General features: G+C 38.4%; 1 protein-coding gene across 7 annotated transcripts in view; it reads right to left on the bottom strand.

The window, feature by feature from the left end:
* Window positions 1-21,162, bottom strand: part of LOC311523328 (contactin-4) — a 648,631-nt gene that overhangs the window by 361,941 nt on the left and 265,528 nt on the right. Inside the window, exon 1 of one of the 7 annotated variants that reach the window (XM_084633192.1) lies at window positions 2,082-2,260. The exons of the other annotated variants lie outside the window; for them this stretch is intronic. The gene's annotated coding sequence lies outside the window, so the exon portion shown is untranslated. Of the gene's footprint in view, window positions 1-2,081; window positions 2,261-21,162 lie in introns of those variants that run through there. 7 annotated transcript variants of the gene reach the window in all.

Raw genomic sequence — 21,162 nt, 5'->3', positions numbered from 1 at the left:
TGCACAATGTGCCGTAATTCAACTTGTGCCTTCCATGGGTGTATTTCAGCTCCTTTTGGGAATATTTTGCAAGCTGCTTCGGACGACTCCATCACAGTTGCAGTCAGATGCTTAAAGTTTCAAATCTCCCAAAATGATAAGAGACATTACAAAAACCAGTAGTGGCAAACACTGCTCACTAATATTCAAAATATCTGTGTCTTGAGGCTAAATAATAATAGTGAACATTCCCGCATAAATTTTAAATGTGCTAGCGAAGTTTGGCTAGGAAGTCAAGTTCAAGCAAACAAATCTCCCAGTGTAAAAACCTGAGATGAATGAAAATGATAGCTCTCATTTTTATGAAAACATACATATTTGCAAAAGGCTGACAGACAACTAAGTACACTGTTTTAGCTAACGCATATCAGAGCAATATCACATTTCATGCTGCATGTGCTCATTATCATTAAAGAAATGCTGAAATAACACCATTAGTAAAGAAACAAACTATCATAATACCCATGTAGCGTTTTTTAAAGCGGGGCTCATTGGAGATGCCTTCTATTTTGAAATGAGGACAAGTTCTTCTTTCAATTATGGGGAAAAAATGCTTAGGAGGCAGTTGCTGAGAACAATTAACCTTAAACATGTTTTCTGCAATACTTAATTCAGACTTACCCTTTTCCATGGAAGCAGAAACCTCCACACTAAAATCCCAGCATATGGAAGGCACATGGAAATACTGTATTCATTCTCTAGCATCTCCTCTTACTAAATGTTATTTTTTCCTTATTTTCTCTCTGGATCCCTAGGATCTGAGAAGATCTGTACTACCACAAATAGCCATCTATTGTGACTCTACTCTTTCTTGTGCTGTTCCCCTCAACCAAGTCTAATGAGAACATACTCTATCCTCACCAGCAAGACACTTTCATACTTCACAGCTATGGTTTTCCCAGTGTTGACACTTATTGCCTATACAGGAAAAAAATATTTGCACTCCTTATGTACCTTCTGCATCATAGGATTTCATTCAACTTGTCTGACTATTCTACCCTTCAAATCAGAACAATTTTGAATTACTTTCATCTATTCCAGGGTTTGCACTATAGCACAAGAAGTCCAAGGGCACTGTATGTAAAGCCACATGTTATATAAATGTATAGAACTGGAAGACAAAGCCCATGAAAGCCAGCAAAAATAATATTAATACGGATATTAATTTTAATGCCACTACTCTCACTTATAATTTGCCAGTCACTACAAAAACTTATTTGTTCTGCAAGTACAGTGCTAGATTAATGCACCTTTGTAAATGACAAATATTAACATGATGGCTGCTCAGATATTACAGGAATCGGGGCTATATAAAGCATGTTGATATATTGCATCTTTTCCTAAAAAATAAATAAAACACCTACTCCAAATTTCAGTTAGTCAGATCTGTGTTCACAATATGCCTTGCAAACAAAATGAGATTCTTATTGTATATAGCACATGCTTGTCTTATATTTTAACTCAATCCTCAACATTTAAGTGAAATTAATCAATACCACAGACATTCCATTATACATATGCATGTACATTTTAAAAAGAAAGTTTTAAAGCACTTTGCAACTCACTGAACACTTCACTCACCCTCTTTCCCCATACAGTTTATGGGGAAGACCGAAAGCTGGTAGCTTGAATGAACTATTTTGTCAACAAGTATTTTCTACATTATAATAAAGAATACAAGCACCTGTTTCAGCTAAATAATCTTTGGTCATACTTTTGTTATTGATATGCACAGAAAACCTGTAAAAGACTCAAATGCCTGCTTTAAGAGGTCTCACACGAGTCTTTGAAACAACACAATACTACCTATGTAACAAGATCTTTAATGTTCATAAAAAGCATTTTGGAAAAAAAAGACAACTAATTTGCCTAAGTGAATCAATTACATGCCTGTATAAAGGAGCCAAAGAAAACTGCAAGCTCTAAACAGATTATACCCTGTCTCACCGGTTAGATTCAACAAAGAGCAGTGGAATAGAAAATCAAATGCATCGGGCAAAGTCACATTCACATGCAGCTATGGAGGAAAAACTGGTACTTACAGAACTGTAAAGTAAAATGTCCCAGCTTCTCTTTACATTTTACAGCAAATCAAACAAAGATTTCAGCTCTCAGCAAGTCACTCCTTCCACTACGCTGATCAGCCAGGCGGAACAGGCCCTTATGGATTGTCTATGCAGCTGGGAGATAATGGAACCATATTCTCAGCTGGGACTAGAGATGCTTAACTGCTATCCACTGAGCACTGCATGTCTCTTCCCCAGCATTAATCAGGAAGTACACTGCTTCACTGCTGTATTCCCCCAAAGGACCTACACAATTAGCACATGAATCAAAGATGCATACTGAGAGAGAGCTGCACACATCTTTAACTGGATATCCTAACACAGATTCTGATTAGGGAATCAATTTTATTCACTGATCAACTGTGTCAAACCTTTTAAAAAAAACAGAAAAATATATATATAATACTTGTTCACCAGTTTCAATGAGGGCTTTATGTCTGCTATAACCACATAAAAGATGATTACACAAATCCCTATAATTAAACTGGATGCTTTACATATACAGTAAACTATGCTGTTATAATCCAACAAGTCTGTGTCAGGTCTTCTCTGCAGCCCTATTTAACTAATATATGGTGCCATACACACTGCAGTAACATTTTCACCCCTTCTCTGTATAATATTTATATCCTTTTCAGGTTTAATCTTTGGGGAACAGAGATTTGGTGAATTCTGACCCTAGTGGGGAAGAAACTTTTCACTGAAGATAACAGTCCTGCAGCAAGAATCAGAAGCAGACCTAGTTTTCTTTAAAAAGCGAGAGCACTATTGTACTTGTATTTTTCTTGTTAATATACTGCGGTTTTATTTGGGGGGGCATGTTTTATTTAAGTTTCAAATCTATTAGTTCGTAAGAAGGCTGTGTAGGAAAGGGGTAGTATATCCAGTTGCCACATTTTGTGAAAGTGAGCCATTCTAGCCATTTAAAGACTGTGCTCAAAGTTGGTGTAAAATTTATCTCTTGGAAAGTGTTTTCTCCATCATCACACATCAATATGTAAGGTATGCTGTCGTGAGAGTGGTTTTGGTTCCTGAACACTAGTTTTTTTAAAAAAACCCTTTTCTATTTGTTGAGAAAAACAGTTAGGATAAGGCAGAGTGATAGCAGACACTATTATAAATTATTTGTACTACCACAGTGCCTCAGAGACCTGATCATGGACCAGGACCTCATTGTGGTAGATGCTATAGAAACACAAGAACAAAGAGATGGTCCTCTGCCCCAAAGAATTTACAATCTACGAATAAGACAGCAGACGGGGAGCACAAGTAAACAGAAAACATTGGTCAGCACACAGTAATTTACACCAGCCAAGAACTGAGCCCACCACATGAAAACTTCTTCACAGAACTCCCAGGACACCTTATTCATTGTCATGCTGCTATCCAATGGCACAATCTCTTGAGACTCTGAGTCCTACCAACTTCAACTGAAGGCTCTTAGTGTTTTGTGGGATCAGTGATTTGGGCCTTGGAAAGAGTCTTCTGTGAGCCAAGACGAAGTAAAACATTCACTTGTGACCCAAGTCAGGATTTTGACCAAGGTTTTCTGCAGCGACAGGCAAACGACTGCCAGTTCCCGGACAGGCTAAAAATATCGCTGTGTTGTATGGGAGTATACGTACCCCTATTAACATGAAGAGTAGAATATACAACTCAGCTTTATGAAATAGCCTTCACTTGCATGTCAAGTAGTGAATAATTCTTCATTCGCTCAATGTGAAACAATGAAAATGACACTGGTCCAATTTACATGCAATAATCTGAATCCACACCTTCGATGAAAATTGTTTTGGCTGTATTCTCAGTTGATGTAAACTGGCATAGCTCCTCAGAATTCAGTGAATTGAACTGAATTCTGATTTACAGAGACAGAGGGTCTGGCCCAAAATTTCAGATATTGGGCTTGATGGGAATTTACTTGCTAAATGATTGATGCTTACGAGTCCCTTATTTTTATTCTTGGCATTATGGGAACTTCAGCCCATGTGTTTCACAGAGAGTATGTGAGATGCAGACCGTAAAAAAGGTTAATTAAATAGAAATTGTGCATCTCAGTCATATTAGTAAGCAGACCACAGGCGCAAATAAAAAGAGAAGCAAATTAATATATACTGAAGTATTTATTCAGTAATAAAGTTGAAAATAAATGGTTTAATTGATTTTAAGTTCTATTCAATTCTTATTTGCTGGGTAGTTATTTCAATTCATTTTTGATTATTGTTTGGGTGAGATACACTGTAGCGCCCAGTGATTTGCACTTATTTCAAAATATAAGTGATAATTAGTAACCACAATTTTCTTAAACTCCATCAATCACTGGTGTAATCCCCTGGCAGGAAAATTATTAGAAAAATAAGAGCAGAATCATACAAAGCCTTCAATTGTGTGAAGTAATAATTATTTCTTTATTGAAAGTAGAATACCGACATTGATGAGAACATAAATAATAAATATAAAATCTAGAATCTTTATAATTTACTTATGGAAAGGTTGAAAAAAACAGACAGACCTCCAATTGAAAGCTGTCAAACAAGAAGTGTATAGGTATTGTTAAAAGAGATGGGTTGAAATAAATAAAAATAATAAAAAGAGCTAGCTGAATTGGTAATGTTTTACATTCATTGCTTTGTAGGAAGTTAGAAAGTGATATGGTTGATATTGTGGTAATGCTTAGGAGCTCCAGTCAGAGACCAGGATGCCACTTTGCCAGATACTGTATAAACAAAGAACAAAAAAATGGATCCTTTCCCAAGGAGCTTATGTACAAGGACTTACATGGATTGGGACCTTCCTACCTGACTCTTCCCTATTTGAGATGTAGTGCCATACTTGTGATCAGCGGAGGTGCTCAATCTGTTTAATAAAGCGGGTGGTGGGGGTTGTAAAGCCTTCTCACGGATGAACATTCAACTCCGAGTCAAGCTTAGGCCCCTGCTCTGAAAAAGCCCAAGTCTGTTGATCTTCAAGCATGTCTATTTGTGCAGCATGCTGCAGAAAGTGAGGTTCGGTTTCCACAGGGAAAAGAGTTCTGTGTTTTTGATAGGGTTGAGCTCTGCTGGCTGCCAGGAATAAAGCAGCTATTCAATTTTATTGTTGTTCTTGTAATTTGTCGTAGGCTAGGGTTGCCAGTTTTGGTTGGTCATATTCCTGGAGGGGTCAAAGATGAGTCTTTAATTCCTGGGAGGGTTGGCCACCCTATCACTGGCACACCTTGAACCTTGGATAGTGATCTCTTTTTCTCATTGTATAAATCAGTCAGTTGTCTCAAATGTTGTCTGATGAGTAGACAACTGAAAACCAGCATCAGGGCTCCTGTTCCTGATCCTCTTCCATTGACTTACTATGTGGCCTTGCAAATCGCTTCAGGTCTGATATTCCAAAAGTCAGGCTCAGGACTGCACACGTCAGGTATCTGCCTGTACCAATGGACAGACAGATGCACAACGTGCCATGAATATGCAGAAATATGCAATTTTCAAAGGTAACTATGGCAACGGCATGAAAAAAAATATTAAGCATCCTGTCGTGTCTAATTTTGGTAAAATAAAGGTTTGTGGAATACAAGGCCATTAATCTCTCTGTTTTACATGTAAAATGGTTCTACCAATGATAATTACCTACTCCACAGAGGTGTTCTGTGGCTTAATTAATATTTATAAAGCAGTCTGATATGCTTGGACAAAAGGCGCCATATATAAATGCACATCATTATTGTTTTTACTCCCAGTCTACATAATTCGGAAACAAGATTCTACATTAAATTTCTCCTTATGGTTGATTCCTAATCTAATAGCATATGTCACTCACCTCAGACCAACTGCTCTACCCTTATTGTCAACAGTCCAGTGTTCAAATCCAATAGTTTGCCTTACTGAGTGGAAGTGTATATTCAAAGTCTGGCACTAATGCAAAGTCCACTAAAGTCAATAGGAGTCCTTCTCCTGACCTCAGTAGGCTTTGCAGCAGGTTCTACATGCAAGGAAGCATTCGGATTATCTTTGAATCCTATGTATATTCAGTGTCTTTGAGCTTCTTATGGACAATTAGGGGACATAATGGAACAGAGAGGCCCAAGGTGTGCCAGGTGGAACAAAATGGGTTAAAAGAAAAAGAAGGGAGGTGCTCCTGCAGAAATAACAAAACAAAAAAAAGAGAAAGAGAGAGAGAAAACTCTCAGCTAATACTCTCAAACCAGGGGAGCTGCAAGGCATCTATCTATCCCTGTGTTGTAGGCATAAGAAGTAGGGTTTTAAACATATTATTCTGCATCAAACCCTCCAACCAGAGAAGGCAGACAACTATCATAGCACTGCTCCTCCAATTGCCAACTCAGAGCTGCCAACTCTGAAGAATGTACTGGGTAGAATTCCTTCCTCCAGATATTCTTGATAAAAGAAAGGTCAATTGGGTGCTGGTGGTAACCCCGTGTTTGGCAATGAGTGTTACCTCTAACTGCTGAAAAGAGCCACATATAAAATGAATACACTGTAAACCAGTCTTCTAGAATCCTTCTTGGAATGCTTATAACTGGTCTGGATACAATGGTTCTTAGATTCTACTGCTGAAAATAAGTAAAAGGATGAAGTTGTTTTGTTGCTAATTTACACCCATATGTCTGTTCCCAAAGATGCAAGGGCAAATTGGTAGAGATCCATTGAAGTTCATGGTGCTATGGTCATTTTAAGATAGTAGATTATTTCACCCAATTTTTCCTATGATGTTATGTGGAGGCAATTTCATTGGCCAGCACTTACATTCACCCAGAGTGAATATGGCCAATTCTGTATGGAGAAGCTCATATTTTGAAACAAAAATCTCAGTAATTACTGGGCTTCAATCTTTTGATTGAGTGAAGAGCTCTAAAATTATCTGACCAGAGACATAAACTCATCTATTCCTTAAACATTCATTCCATAGAACCGTTGCTTCATATTGCCAGTTTTGCTACTAAAAAAAATGCAAAGTGACTTTTAAACTAAAGAAAAACACTTGTATGTAGCCAAAAAGGTGGAAGGAAACCCCATTTCAGGATGTTAACTGATTTAGGAATCAAATATTCTCAAAAGGGATATTGTCAACAATGCTTAGTCTATATCTCAAATACTAGAGGGTTACCATACTTCAACCCCACACAGAAATAAAAGTGCTTTGAAGGATGTTCTTGTGAACAAAATGCTGGAGGCTATATCTTCAACATCCTCCATATCCATTTCCCTAGATCTCATGTGTCAGGTATATATCTTAAAACACATCATTTTTTTAGAATGTTGGACAAGACAAAAGAAATTGGAGAAACCGGCACATCGATTCCATCTGCTGAACCAGCAACAGCAGTGGGGCAAGGGGAAAAGCAGGCATGTCTGAAAGTGGAGACTATGTACCGTTAACATTACTTGATCCATCTCTCCTGGGAAGAATTGAAAAAAAATCCCTCCCCAGGCAGATTTTGATTTTTGGAAGGATGCTCTCATAAGCAAATTGCCAGAAGACATAGCATTCACCCTCGTCCATCTCCTGAAGTCCCATGTGGATGTCAGGTATATCATATAAAACAGAGTATCTTCCTGGATGTCTGGGAGTGCCAAAGAAACTAATGAAAGAATAACAGGCACACAGACACTACAAGCACCTCTAGCAAAAATTATAACCACCACCATGTACTCAAAGTATATCTTAAGTGACGCTGGGGGCATTTCATAGACCCAGTTGAATGCAGTCAAGGACGAAAGCCTCGCATTTTAAAAGAAAACTGGAAAAGTTATTTCCAGGTGCCTTCTCTCTTACAAGTGCTCATGCACTTAAATGATGATGGCCAAATAAATATCAGGGTAGTCAGATTACACTTCAGCACTGGTTGGGCATGTTTACCTCTGTGTTTGAACAGCAACTGGAACAATGGGATCTCAATTCTGACCATGGTCACTGTGTGTGTTACCACAATACCAGTATTAAATAAAGAAGGAGAGAGGTAAACTGCTTTCCCCCTTTTGCTGTCAAATATGCTGTCGATGATCTCCCTGAACATTTGTCTGCTGTTTCTGATCACTTTTGCCACTTCTGATGCAGCTAAAGAACATGGGACTTGCCAACTGTTTTGTTTAAGATGAGTTTGGCTTGGAATCTCTTCCACTCATACCTAACCCTTATTTGTTTTTATTGTATCAGTATAATTCAGAAGGGTCACCTTTCTTCTCTTCAAGTTGATGACTGGAATTCTACTTGGCTCCCCGCATCAATGGCCAAAGAATACAAAATTTCAGGGGGGCCTGAACTGCAAATGTGGCATACTTCATCAAAGCTGACAATGCAGTATGCATAATGGAGTAGGCTGCTTTGCAAACCATTGTCACCAATGCTGTCATGTAACTCTAGCTTCTGACGTTGCATTGCCAAGACTTTCAACAAGATTGTAGAACTGCTGATGTTCTCCACCACAAAACTCAAAGCATGCCACCGCTACTTCAGAAGAAGAAAATCAGTCCAAGAAGGTGTTTCATTTACTTTCCTGGTTCTTGATGTCTTCACTACTTTGCAATATTTCATAGCTTTGTGGGAAGGGTATTATGGGGGATCCAGACAGAGATCAATAACTCATCATATCTTCTATTTGATTTATATTCCCCAGTGAATACACCTTCTCTGCATCAGCTTGTTTCCTATTTTTTTGAGCAAAACATCTTTTTCCCCCCTCTTGAGTTCTATACCTCTGCAGAAGATGGCATTCCAAATAAATTAAAGAGAATGCCACTATTTTAATTAATTCTCACACTTGATGCCTTTGGGAAAGGCCATAATTATCACAGAGGATAACCAGTTATGCCTACAATTAAAAGACTTTAAAATATTAAAAGCAAGATAGACACTTGGTTACAAGAATTAGCATTTATGCACAGAAAATATTTCCAATCCATAAAAAATAGTTTATAATGCTCCAGGGTGATCAATTTTTATGTTCATACAATTAAAACTGGACAGCTCAACATGCCCAGACTCTGTATTTTGCAATGTTTTCCTGTAAAATTGATTGACTTGACAATAAAATATAAATAAACTTAAACTAGTCTATCAATATAATATTCATTGATTACTGTCAACATCAAAAGGCTTTTTAGGCACCTCCCAAAATAAGGTGGTGGTATAATCTCTTCCCAACCTATATACTATATGACATATGAGGGGACTAATGATATAGCAGGAAGGAAGATGGGATAACAACAGTAAGATCACTTGATTATTCTGCACAGGCTACACATGGCTGGAGATAGTAAAAAGGATGTTTTCTGCTGTCGTGTTTTAAACATTGTTACTGAATATCACAACATATCAATCTAGATGGATAGAAAGCTGTATTGCATAAAAGAACTGGCCACTTCTTGGACCTTGTGATGCCATATGCTGGGTATGACTAGCAGGCTTACCAAAGCATCTCTTGGGGAGGTGGGGAGAGTGTTCAGGAAGTCTCCAAAAGGCTAAAACTCCTATCGGCCCAGCCATCTAGATTCTAATGTGGCCGGGACCACTGTATTTTGAGCACTGCCAAGGAGTTAAAAGATGGTAATGCACTCTCTCTCTCCTCTCTGCCTCCAAGAACCAGGCTTTGGGGGGAGGAGGGGCAGGGAGTGAAAATAAAAAGGAATCTAGCTCTAATTCTTTTATTCTTGTTAGGGTAAATCATACCCTCTCTTCTACATAGGAAAGCTAGAAGGGACTGGCTTGCCCCTACCAGAATGTCTTGCACACTAGGAGACCTCTCATGCTATCTTCCACTTTCTTTGATATAGGAATCAGGGTGGATGAGTCTTAGCCTAACAAGGAGAAGAGTCACCATCACAATTTCCAGTAGATCCAGAAGTAATCATTGACTGGCTAGTAAAGGGGGGAAAAGAGGTGAGGGATTACATCTTGGAGGAGAGCGGCCCCGTGACACCACAGTCTACTAATATGGGATTAGGGTTGTAAAAGTGCCATCTCTCATTACAGCATTCTACTTTGACTGTGGGATGTAGCAAATGGGTTTAATTGGAGTGGGTTGAAGATCACTATTTCCCTACTGCATTTGTCTACTTAAGTCATGAAACATTCTGTAAAGGAAAACAAGGGCAATGGGGAGGTACAGAAGGAACAACTGGAACTGTCTCTTTATGGTAGAATGAGATAAGGGAAAGAAGCAGAGGGGCACTAAAAGTTTTGGTCACAAGCACTTCCTGCTGCTGTGCATCATTAAACAGACAGATCTTCCAGTCTGGATTAGTGGAGCTGAGGGTGCTGAAAAAGTATCATTTAAACTTTGTTTAATGTTAGATTCCAGTTATTATTTTTTTTTGCGTATGTCATTGTAGCATTACTCATCAGGAACAATATATATAGGAAACCATTCAAACAAAGCACTCTGCTTATTTATGGTCTTCTATGATCCTGCTGAGTTGCCTACAGTAAATATGAGAGGTCAAGAATGACATTAATTACTGAACTTCAGCAAATGCTTCCACAAAACATCGTAACTACCTACTGAAAGGATATTCTGCATAAGTGGAAAATCATACTGGAGGACTCACAAAATGGAACTTAGTTTGGCAATAAAATGGGGGGGAAATCATCCTATGCAGTTTTAAACTAGAAAGAATCAGCCTGTGGAGGGGAATATTTTCTCTCTTACCTCTTTGATGACTTCCTAAATGAATCACAATTGTCAAAGAATAAAATAAAAAATAAAAATCCCTTTATGTCAAATTAACAGTTTCCAGGTAGACTATCAGCAAATCTTGAACAGCTGATGTAGATAAAGAGTTTCTTCATTTTATCAATAAATAAATAAAAATCAGGAAACAACTACATTTCATTGCATAACCAAAGACAAAAAAATAATTTGCAAAACCAAAACAAGGCTGTATGCCAAATGAAAGCTAATGCAAGTCAGCAAGTCTCTATAGGGCAATGCTAAGATGAATGATTCGGCCTCTTTTGTATTATTTATCATGCCTTTTTATCTATGAATTCTAAACTATCCATTACCAGAAATGGTACCTACACTCAATTTAAATAATATTATGACAGTCAGTTGTTTCTCTCATTCCTAAAAGCCACTTCAACTGAGGCTGATGTTAATGCACTAATACCAAAGTTAGGATTTGTGCTAGTTTCCAGCTATTGTTTCATTGTGTATGGTATGGAATTTCTTTGCTCGCTTTTTCCAGCAAACAAGAACTTGAATGGTTAATTGTTAAGCCTATGCATTTTAGAGAATTACTGATTGCTGTATTTGAAGTGTAAGTGATTGTAAAATGTGCTGTGGCTAATGCCCAGAAAGCCAACTTGGTATCAGGGATAATTATAGACAGTTTAATTGCTTTTGGTGTTTTAATTGGCAAAGTACACTGACAACGGGAGGCCGAATGAAACTGAAAGGATTGGCTAGCCCATGTAGGTGTCCAAATTTGCTAGTGGTGAGCTGATCTTATGTACGGTGGGTACAACCTTCAAGGACCCAAGCATTCCTAGGACAAAGGAGACCTAATTATTTTTCAGATAAAACTATTACTGTCCCGTGTATGTATTTAGCTCTTGCTTTTGAAAAATAATTTTGCTTGCCTGCCACAAGGGTCTTATAAATACTATGTTTATTTCAGTTATATACATTATGCAGAGACAGACTCAGCCCATCTCCTGAAAGCCTAACTTTCTTTTGGGGAGTTTCTTTTTGCCTCAGCCTGGAAAGATGCTCAAACCATGAGTTTGAGCCTCAGCTGAGCTAAGATGCAGAAGAGCCAAAATCAGTGGTCTTTATGCTTCCTAAATTTCCACTGACTAAGGATTACAGGATTTGACCAACGAAGCAAGCCCAGCCAGCAGATGCGGTGAAGTAGTCTTCACTACTTGTGTAAGTCTGCTCCAGTGTTTGCAACAACTCAGTAAACCCCACTTCACAAATATTATTAGTGACATTTCATGCTCGTTAAATGTGCCAGATTGACAGATATGAAAACTTAAATCCTCTATTTACCCCCAGAGCAGAAGGCAACTGGGCAAGCTTCCTTCATTCTATCCTGTAAATCTGCCTTAATCCTGCCTGCTGAATTCCCCTCCAGTGGCTCTAGGGTAGTTCTCCTTTTTAATGCAGAAAAAAATTGAACCATTTTCCTCTCTGCAGTTCCTCATTGCAGTTCCTCTCTGCAGTTACCTCCTTGTTCTGTAACTTTCATGCACCACACTGACTGGATGTCTGTCTGCCTGTCGTCTACCATAGACCCACTATACACATTATTTAGTCTCCTCTGTTATAATTTACCACATTGTGATAGGATAGCATGTGTAGGATTCATGGATCTTGAAAGGTGTGTTGTGAGGAGTGTTGATCACTGTAGCAGTGGGGATATCATAGAATCAGAAGGGCAGGACTGGAAGGGACTTCAATAGATCATCTAGTCCAGGGGTTCTCAGACTTTTGTACTGGTGAAACCTTTCACACAGTAAGCCTCTGAGTGTGACCCCCCCCCTTATACATTAAAAACACTTTTTATATATATTTAACACCATTATAAATGCTGGAGGCAAAGCGAGGTTTGGGGTGGAGCCTGCCACTCATGACCCCCTGAGGGGTCCTGACCCCCAATTTGAGAACCCCTGATCTAGTCCATTCCCAGCACTCAAGGCAGGAATAAGGGCATGTCTACAAGTACAGTGCATTTATCAAAATCTACTATTTGTTTCCCGGTCACCCAGTTTTTTGGGTGCTTCCCAAGAGTCCCTTATCCTGCAAGTATCACCTACATTCTTTATTCCTAGATACACACATTTACATTTAGACATATTAAAATGCATATTGTTTAAGTGATCTAGATCAGTAGTTCTCAACCTGGGGTATGCATACTCCTGGGTGTACGCAGAGGTCTTCTAGGGGGTAAATCAACTTATCTAGATATTTGCCTAGTTTTATATCAGGCTATGTGAAAAGTGAAGTCAGTACAAACTAAAATGTCATATAATGACTTGTTTATGCTGCTCTACATACTACACACTGAAATGTAAGTACAATATTTATATTCCAATTGATCTATTTTATAATGTTATGATAAAAATGACAATAGTCATTTTTCAGTAATAGTGTGCTGTAACACTTGTATTTTTATGTCAGGTTTTGTAAGCAAATAGCTTTAAATGTCATGAAACTTGGGGTACACAAGACAAATCAGATTCCTGAAAGGCGTACAGTAGTCTGGAAAGATTCAGAGCCACTGATCTAGATCACTTTGAAACAGTGACCTTTCCTCTTCATTATTTACCCCAATCTTTGTGTCATCTGCAAAATTTATCAGTGATGATTTTATGGGTAAAAATGTTAAATAATGTAGGCCCAAGAACTGATCCCTGAAGGACACCACTGGAAACAGTCCCACTTGATGATTCCCCCTTTACAATTACATTCTGAGACCTATCAGTTAGCCAGTTTATAATCAATGTAATTTGTGCCATGTTAATTTTATATCATTCTGTTTATTAATCAAAATGTTGTGTGATACTAAGTCAAACACCCGATAGAAGTGTAAGTATATTATGTCAATACTATCACGTTTATCAATCAAACTTCTAATCTCATAAAAAAAAGATATCAGGTTAGTTTGACAGGATCTATTTTCCACAAAGCCATGTTGATTTGCATTATGACATTACTGTCCCCTAGTTCTTTATTTATCAAGTCCCATATTAGCTGTTCCGTTATCTTGCCTGGGATTAATGTCACGCTAATAGGCCTATAATCATTTAACCTTTTAAAATATGCACATTCACTTTCTTCCAGTCTTCTGAAACTTCTACAGTGCTCCAAGACTTATTGAAAATCAACATTAATGGTCCAGAAAGCCAACTCTTTTAAAACTCTTGGATGCAAGTTATCCGACCATGCTGATTTAAAAAACTCTGACATTAGTAGTTTCTGTGTAACATCCTCCAGAGATACTAGTGGAATGGAAAGAGTGTTACACCATATGGTGAGACTGCATCATCTGTTGTGTAATCTATAGAAACCTATTCAACTTAATTAAAATGTGACTATCTTAAAGGCTGTTCAATTCTATATTAATTTCTGTAACTGCTTTTGAGCTCATTTAATCTGTTATGGGTAGTGTATTTGTTTTAAGGATGTCTGGTTCATAGGAATATTTCCCTTATTTTTGGCAATTTGTTTTTAAGAATGCTTCCATTCTTCTTGGCATGTTTTGTAAAGTATTTCTTATGAAAGGGAACCATAGGGCAAAAAGGGGGGAGGGAAGAGAGGGCGATTCAAAGAAGAGAGCAGTGGTGGCTGGGAGCCAGATAATTTGATGTGGCAGCTGTCTTCAATTCACCATTTTGTTTGTCCTGTGAGAGGGAATCAAAACAGTGCAGCAAATGGCATTTTCATAAATTCTCTCTCTTGCTCTCACACGCACACCCCACTACATTAAACGAATATTGTATTATACTTTTGATTTGTGAAAGGAGAAGAATAAAAGCCTAGATACGGACAAGTCTCCAACACTGAGGCACACAAAAGTGCATTAAGGAAATCATTAAAGGGGCCTGCAATGGTGCTGGTGTTTCACCCCCCTAACAGTGGTTAAAATTCCACAGTGAATTTATTTGCTTTCATTCTGGCAAAGTAAAAGCCCATTTATATGTAGCTGGCATGTTAGTTTTGCATGTGTCTGTGTGGCAAAAATGATTTTCCTTCTGTTCAATTTCTCCACTAAGGAAACCCAACTCATAGAATCATAGAATAGTAGGGTTGGAAGAGGTCATCTAGTCCAATCTCCTGCTCAAAGCCGGGCCACCACCACCTAAATCACAACTGGTTACATAGACATGAATGTGTGATGAACTGAACCCTTAATTTAAAATTTGGTGCAAATTTAAGTCTTTTTTTCTACAAGGAAAAAAACAAAACAAGCAAAATCCTTCCATGCGTATTTTCATTGGCTAAACATTTCTAATGTTAAAAGCTCTACCATTTTGAAAAGTTTATGGTTAAGTTTGTGTTTATTTTTGCATGAGTTAATGGCTGGGGTGCATGTGGTTTCACAACGATGAATTGCTCATGGAAATTAATCTGAATATTAAAAACGTGAATGTTTTACGGAGATTGTTAAAAGTAAATAAGACTGATATGGGCAAAATGAGCTGTTACCATCATCCTTTTTAATATGCGTATATATAAATATAGCTATGAAATAACTAGTTCAAACCTCAGTAAATCTCTTGGAAACAATCTCCTGAGCACAGTAACTATTTCAAAATGTTTAGTATTGCAGAACAGTACTTCCTAGGGACAAATACCCTGAGTTGTAAGAATGTTAATATGAAAATATGGTTACCATTTCTTTTTACCTGCTTATTGTTAATAGCAGTCCTCACATAGAGGCTGGGCCTTCCATCTTTTTTAAATCCACAGGATGAGGTAAAAATGAGTTTTGTGGTCTGGGGGATTGATATATCTTCGTATTCTCAACAGTCTGATGAGAATAAGAGGGTGTAATGAATTAAATGCTTCCATATTGATGTCTCATGATGGTTTGGTTAAAGGCAATTTTTCTCATTAAACCCAAACATTGTTTTGCCTGACATCCAGCCCTCTATTCCTAAGAATCAGACAAATCTCAACCTTCCCTGCTTATTATCTCCTTGATGCTAGGATAACCTTTATAGTCAACTTCTCAGAAAATAGAATTATTCTCCCTTTATATAAAGAAAAAACGTGTGATAATAGCCATTCCCCAGAGATGTGGGTATGTTAGTGGGAGACGATAGTACCCAGGAGAGATGCCTGGTTTGACGGCCTTGTATGTTGCAATGCGTAGTCAGAGAGAATGGGATCTATCGAAGAGTACAGGCCTCACCATTCTGTCTCATCCACATGCTTTAACCTCTGGACAGCACATATCCAGTGGCACATGGCCCTCTATCCCATTATCAGTCACCTGTGTCATTCAGTCCCTCTGCTTGATTCAGGACTCTTACATTCAAATGGCTTCTTTGATCATGGAATCATAGAAGTTAGAGATGGAGACAGCATGTTAGGTGGACTACGTCAAATGCCTAGAAATGAGTTGGTTGAATTAGATGGTCTTATGCATCTCTTACTTCGAAAAGCCTATGAATTTCGGAATATTGTGTTCTGAGAAAAAAATCCTATGATAAACACACTGAGTGCGATCGGCTACTTTTGCTGTTGTTTTTAAATCCTAGGAGTTAGTAAACATATTAGTCAGTAAAACATCCAGCTGAGTGTATCGTTTACCTTCTCCCCTTTAGTGTGTGTTGGGGCACCTCTGCCAATGCAGGATTGTTCCCTACAGTATGTTTTCTAGTGTTTAGCCAATTTCATTTAAAATGTTCAAGTAAAGAGCCTTCCACTACGTCCCTAGGGAGAATATTCTACAGTCCAATACAGCTCATGCTCAATACATTTCTACAGCTTAAATGTTATCTTGATTATTTTTTCACCTTTCACTTCTAGTTACACAACTTTTTGTACAACTTTAATTAGATCCTTTCCCTCTTTGGAGCTTTTCCTTTCAGCTATTCTTGTTCTTTACACTCTTGATTTTCAGAGGAACTGCAGAGCCAACTCTATTGTCAGTTACACCTGTGAAATCCTGGAAAACCATGGGGCTCCACAGGTGTAGTTAAGGGCAGAATTTGTCCTGCAGATTCTTTATTGCTGTTGGAGATGTACAAGCCAGAAAGAGCACAGCATGACTTCCGGATCTCATAGAGAGCCAGCAGTTGGAGAAAAGAAAAACATCTTTTTACTTGTAAACTGAACTTACTGAGATGCAATAAGCCTGGAACTCCACATTGTCCCTTTTGCTATCTCTTTTTAGAGCAGAACCATACTCTGATATTACATTTTTAGAAGTGTAGCTATTTGAAAAGCTTACAAAGCTGTTTTGCAACCTCCTTAGTTTGGAAAGACCTTTTACTTATCGTTAAAGACTGCAAAGGAAAGAATTTCATTTCCCCCCATTTTGACCTTCTTGTGCTTACTGAATTCAGTGGCATTCCCCAGTGATGGAAAGGATCTTTGTGTGTACTACAGACATCTTGAAGCTATCACATCTCTGATGCAAATGTTAATGCTTTAAGGATGATGGTAGCAAAACAGGCTAAACATGGACATTAACTGGAGATGGAGTGGAAGGCTGAATTCTTAGCTGTGCTCAGCTCACATTTGGAGCATCTCAGGAATGGGGAAAGTGGCTGCTCATCACCTTTCTGCCTTCCATGATCCACGGGTTGTTGGGGGCCAAGATGTCTATCAGCATAACTTACAGCAGCCAAAGGGTTTCTCCAAGATACATCAGAGGCACTGGTCCCATAGCTATAATCAAGGACTGGGAGCAGTGCTGTTCATTTTAGTCCTACGTATCCCTCCCCCAACCATGCCTCCTAGCCTGCCTCTCTCTGTTCCGTACACACAAAGATCTTACCTTTCTTTGGAAGCTGTTCATTAAGTATGCTTGAATCTTTGTTGTTTTAGTTACCCGGTGCCCGGGCAACTGGTACATCTTTTGACCTATCATGACAGGCGTGATAAGGAAATAATAACCATTAATTTGCAATAGCTAAATTCTGCCTATAAGAGAACAAAGTGGTAATGATTCACTGTACATTCTTAAAACTGACTGAGGACAACTACAGGATGGAACGTGTGATATTACTAGAATGTCAAACTTACAAGACAGCTCAAATACATGAGTTGTGGTTTGAGGTGAGAGCTTCCATCCTGAAGGTATTGGATATCAGATTAAAAAGTGGTGTTACTTCAGAAACAAAATGCAGTGTTATGTACAATGGAGACAGCTGAAGAGTACAAGGCTTCCTGCCAGGTCCCTCAGAACAGGAAACACTTGTAAGTAATAGAGATGTCTCTTGCTTCCCAGGAAGATTTCACAGACCCTCTGAGTCCTTTACTGTGGGCCCGTACTTTGCTATTAGTTTAAAAATAACCCACCAAAATGACAACATTTTGCACTTCTAAAGCATCTTTCATCAAAGATTCTCAAAGTGGTTTCTGCTCATTAAGTCACAGACTACTCTGTAAATATCAGTGTCCCTGCTAGCTGGGGAAACAGAGCCTCAGAAAAGCTGCGCTTCTGACACAGTGAGTCAGCGATATGGGCAGGAACATACCCCAGAACTCCCGATTCATATGCTTTGCTTTAACCACTGGGACATATTTTCTCATGATCTATCCAGCACCATTGAGGCGTATCGCGCTTTACCATCAAGTATACAGACAAGGTCTCTGACCCCACGTAAACCTGTCCACCACTTAAGTCCTATTTTCAGGTCTTTAGAGGAACACAGAGGCATCAGGCTCTCTGTACAGGCATCAATTTCACCCCGTTCAAACACTGCTAGGGAAGTAATATTCGAATACAGAGAGCTACTGATGTCAATTGGGTTTTAGGACCACTGTGGGGACAGAAACAATTTGTATTGTGTTAGGAATATACTAATGGCTACTTGAAGGACACATATAGAAAGGATAAACATGATAGACTACAGAGAGAGAGAGAGATTACAGAAAGGGAGATATACTTAAGGAGCACAAAAAGTTTGGAAGGTGTGTAGTAGGACCTGTGACATCAAAGGACACTGAAGATTGTGGAGAGGCATCAAGAAGAGGAAGAAATACTAGCAGTTTTCCATTGATGAAAGGAGGCATTGATCTAAAAAAAAGAATAATTAAGTATATATATAAAAAAATAGGATTGGAGTACAGATGAAGTATTAGTTGTGGTGAAGAGTATTTAAAATCAGAATGACATGCTGAGAATGCACAAAGCCAAGCACAAAAACCTTGAGCAAAAGCTGATGGGGCTGATGAGATGAAACAAGCAGAAACACATTGGTGCACTTTCTTTGCTACCGCATAAATCCAGCACAGTAGGAAAAGCAGCAGGAAGGGTCTGCATTATTTCACTGTATGAAAGTCACCCAAACAATCGCTGCTGTATGAGTCAGTCAGTCACAACATAATCGGCATCGCAGGTAACAAAAGTACTATGAGTAGAGAGATATATATGGCACCCCGATTAATACATTACCTAAAAATGTAGAATGTTATCAGAATGTTTATACATCAGCAGTGGTAGCCATGCTCAAGTAACCTTATCAAAAGGCATTTTATCAGGAAAAATGTGTTAAAGAGGAGGATAGGGATGAATGAAGAGTATCAGACTGGCTTTGCATTTTTTTTAAGCTGAAAAAGTGCATATGTTCATAATGTTGCACAACCCAGGCACTCTAAGTCATATTAATTGTCAAATTTGCCTAATGAATCAATTCCTATTTAATTACATTTAAAGTGTGTGGCCTTTTAAAAATTGCATACCACTTTCCCACCCTGTTTGTCCTGTTACACTGCTTATCAGTTTAGGCCCCAGTGAGACTAACCATGTGCTTAAAGTTAGGCAAATGGCTAAAAACTGGCAGGGTGAAGGCCTTAGATTGTAAATTCTTTGGGTTTGGTTTTTGCCCACCTAGCACAGTGAACCCCTTCTTGATTATGGCCTTTAGTAGCAACAATACAAATAAATACTAATATAAGAAAAGATGCAGAGACTATAACCCACCTGTAGTGGAACCATCCACAGTTAAATCCTGGTCCACAAAAATTGGATTTAAGTGAGGGAAAATGACCTAGGTGGAAGTTTATGCTGCAAATTAATACAGATGGGATAAAAACCAAAAAGACAATATCCATGTGTTATCAGATCCAAACTCCTGACCTTTGTAATTTGGCATTATTTGTACATTTAAGGACATGGCAATGGCCTCTGTACTAAATTTAGTTTCGTGTGGTATGATGCCAACCCACAAAAAAGGGGAGCTTCCAAGAATGACACATATATATGTTTGTCTTGGTCAATTTTCATAAAAGTGGAGAATGGCCATACCAACGAGTAGGTGAAGTTAAATTGTTTGGGTAAGAGAACACAACAGAAACAAATGCCTATTTAAAATGTGATATGTTATTACAATACTGTGCCACACATCATACATGGCATGAATAATTATATTTTCTTATACAACGCTGTGTCTTAAATTAATAGTGCCATCGCACAGTTTAGGTAACTTGCAAAAACCAACACTCATGTACATGTTATACGCATACGCCACATCACAAAATTCTGCAACCCCTGCTGCATGAAGTGGTCATACATGCCAGACAAGTATCTTTAATTGCCAGACTATAACATTCAATGTCTGACAGTATCCCGGTAGACTAAAACTGAAATACTGGTAGGACACTATAGTGCTGCTGTGACAAGTACCCTGTAAAGTTTTTACAGCACTAGGTACACAATAATTTTGTGCCTAGAATATTATGCAACTCCACATACCACACTATTTGTGACATTTTTGCTAAATGTCTTGGATCACGGAACAAGTTTTTAGATTTAAAAAAAAAAGAAAGGAAAAAATCATAGTTTAATCTGTAATTTTTGTATCTATTGTTATAAGCAACCTCCTAAACTTACTATAACTGAACAAGATCAGAGCGGGAAACATTGTCCTCTCCTCCCCCCAACCCCCCACTCAAGTTTGTTTACTTTGTGCATTTGAACAGTAAAAAGTCCATTCCATTGTTCTGAGGATGGTCAGTTACACTTCCTGTCTCATGTACCAGCATGATATCACTCACTATTCTGCTGCAGTCTCATGCACTGCTCATTTGCACAGGCCCTGCAAGAAGATGTTTTAGTAGTTACAGCAGGAGCAACAATAAAACTGAAATAAGAGCTGTCATAAATATAAAGGGAAGGGTAAACCCCTTTAAAATCCCTCCTGGCCAGAGGAAAAATCCTCTTACCTGTAAAGGGTTAAGAAGCTAAAGGTAACCTCGCTGGCACCTGACCAAAATGACCAATGAGGAGACAAGATACTTTCAAAAGCTGGGAGGAGGGAGAAAAACAAAGGGTCTGTGTCTGTCTGTATGCTGCTTTTGCCGGGGACAGAACAGGAATGGAGTCTTAGAACTTTTAGTAAGTAATCTAGCTAGGTTTATGTGTTA

This window comes from Lepidochelys olivacea, assembly GCF_965140295.1.
Source record: "Lepidochelys olivacea isolate rLepOli2 genome assembly, chromosome: 7".
NCBI classification, from domain to species: Eukaryota; Metazoa; Chordata; order Testudines; family Cheloniidae; genus Lepidochelys; species Lepidochelys olivacea.
Note: the sequence above shows the minus strand (reverse complement) of the source record. Positions and strands in the feature narration are given on the sequence as shown.